The sequence below is a fragment of the Brassica napus genome, chromosome A5 (genome assembly GCF_020379485.1).
Source record: "Brassica napus cultivar Da-Ae chromosome A5, Da-Ae, whole genome shotgun sequence".
NCBI lineage: Eukaryota > Viridiplantae > Streptophyta > Magnoliopsida > Brassicales > Brassicaceae > Brassica > Brassica napus.
In genome coordinates this window covers 16,393,610-16,396,076 of record NC_063438.1, presented here as the reverse complement: position 1 = coordinate 16,396,076, position 2,467 = coordinate 16,393,610, and the positions used below count along the sequence as shown (strand labels likewise).

The following is a 2,467-nucleotide window of genomic DNA, read 5'->3' as shown; positions in this document are numbered from 1 at the left end:
GTTTCCGCCCTGGTTTCCAAATTTCTGGAATCCGGTACCTCCGATATAGTTCACATTTTCTTCTCCTTCTGTATCTGCTACTTCTCCTTCAGCTGAACAGACTTGCTTCCTAAGAAGCTCGTGCACCACATCTAACTTAGCTCTTACTTCGTCCATCTGTTCCTTCCCGATAGAGGCTACAGACTTCTTCCGTTCAGAGTCAGTGTTTTTGGTGCTGCTGCTGTTAGCAAGGTTTTCGATAAGTCTCACAGCTTCCAACGGATTCCGAGTAGTGAAGTTTCCTTCACTCGCCGTATCAATAGCCATTTGATACTGTAAGGCGAGACGTCGGAAGAAAGTGCTTAGCAGCTGCACTTCATTAAATCCGTGGTGTGGACAGTCTCGCTGGAAAAACCTAAATCTAATCCACGCATCTTTGAAGGACTCTCCAGCCTTCTGCGAGAATGTGGAAATTTTGTTCCGAAGTTCTTCAGCGCGCGCCTCATCGAAGAAGTTTCGTAAGAAAGCATTCTTGATGTCGCTCCAGGATGTTAAAGATCATGTGGGTTGCTGCCTAAGCCAGTGCATCGCTTCTCCATTCAGCGTGTATCTGAAGAGCTTGCACAGCAGGTAATCTTCGGGGACTCCTTCCATCCGAATGGCAGCGATTAGATCCTCGAACCGTTCCAAATGGTCCATAGGATGCTCGTGCGGTAACCCAGAGTAGGGTATCTGCGACACGAGAGTGTAGTATTGAGGCTTCAGCTCGAAATTCTGCTTCTGGATCTCCGGAAGTCGAATCGCTGATCTGTTGGAATAGTACTCATCTGGGCGATTGTAGTCGGCCAGTGGTTTCGATCGAGCGTCCTCATCTACAGGTTGAGCAGCTCCTGTAGCATCAGCATCAGGGATTACAGTTCCCTGAGCATCTATTTTCTGACCTGTTGCATTACGCAGATGACCGGCCTGGTCATACAGGTTTCCGTTCTCATCCTGAGTTAGAATAATAATGTTTACCATTTTTGACGACACGGTATCGATCGACGTACGCGGTGTAGTATCGATCGTTGTCGAACGATTGGGATCGATCGACGATGACGGTCTGGTGTCGGTCGACGGTTGGTTGTGCGTATCGATCGACGACGAAGTGGTTGCGTCGAGCGATGTGGAACGTTGACCTCTACGGATGGTGCGTTCCAAATGAGCAGGATCGTCTGAGAACAGCAAGTCTTTCTCCTTGTTGCTTCTGGTACCGCTGGGCATGCACCTGAAAAGACAAGAAAAAGAAAGATTATTAGAAAAGGGGGTAAAGAAAAGAATAAGAATTAATAAAACTAAATCTAATGGCGATCAAAGCTCCCCGGCAACGGCGCCAAATTTGATACCACTCAAATTACCCTAAGGAGTGTTACTCTCATCAAAAGAGGTTCAGATGTAGTACTTAGGGATCGAATCCACAAGGAGCTAGGGAACAATTAAATCTAGTGTTTATTAATTCTAAAGGTTGTAATGTTTTAAATGAAATAGCAATAGTAACTAGCGAGTAAATGATAAATGTAACTTAGGTTGGAAATGATATTAGATGCAGGGCCACTATTCAGGTGTTGGAGATTATAATTCCTATAGATGCCTAACTGTTGCATGCATGATATATTAGAGCTCATTCGCTTAACTCAGTGATCAGCTGTCGCATGTACCACTGGTTAACAGACTAGATCTTGTGTCTCACCGGTTAGATGCAGACACAAGAGAGTGTCGATCGATAGTCTATTAAGACGTCGACCGATACACCTTTGCCAACATCGATCGATTGTCAGTTGAGGACATCGATCGACGGGTTCTAGCCAGGCCTATGCGCGAGTATGAAAATGCTCTACTAAGATTCTAAATTGGCGGTTAGCCCTCTCTAGCAATCCTAATATGATAGATAGATGTCAGGATGGGATAACAAGGGTGCTTGAATATGCGATCCTATGATCAAGTTCTAGTTAGCTAGGCTAAAACAAGCAATGAATACAAATCTATCATGAATATCACAACAAGGCAGATCTACAGTTTGGGGCTAATCCCACAAACCTATCTGAACCCTAGATCTAACAGTTGAACTACTCAGACATAGCAAAGCAATTCATATCAATAGATAAATAGAAACTCATAGAATAGATGATAAGAAAATGAAACAAGGAGTTCCAATCACAAGTGATCTTCTCTCCAAATGAAACTTGTAACAAAACTAGGTCTAGAAAAGAAAAGCTCTCCCTCCCATCAAAACACTTGCAGTATATATTCTACTAGGTTAAAAAACTCATCAGGGCATTTTGGTAATTTGGCTTGGCCTTGGTTTTTAAGTCTGCTGAATCCAAGATGTCACGTCTGGTGTCTCGACATCGATCGATGGTACTTGTGTACATCGATCGATATTAATCTTCATCTGTCGAGGCATTTCCTGATATCGATAGTCAGCACTGATGCGCATCGATCGATTATT

The 2,467-nt window shown here is 43.8% G+C and overlaps 1 non-coding gene across 1 annotated transcript; it reads left to right on the top strand.

The window, feature by feature from the left end:
• Positions 1–361: 361 nt before the first annotated feature.
• On the top strand, positions 362–467 carry LOC125609666. The gene has a single exon (XR_007339818.1). It is a non-coding gene; the product is annotated as a small nucleolar RNA R71 (small nucleolar RNA).
• The last annotated feature ends 2,000 nt before the right edge of the window (positions 468–2,467 follow it).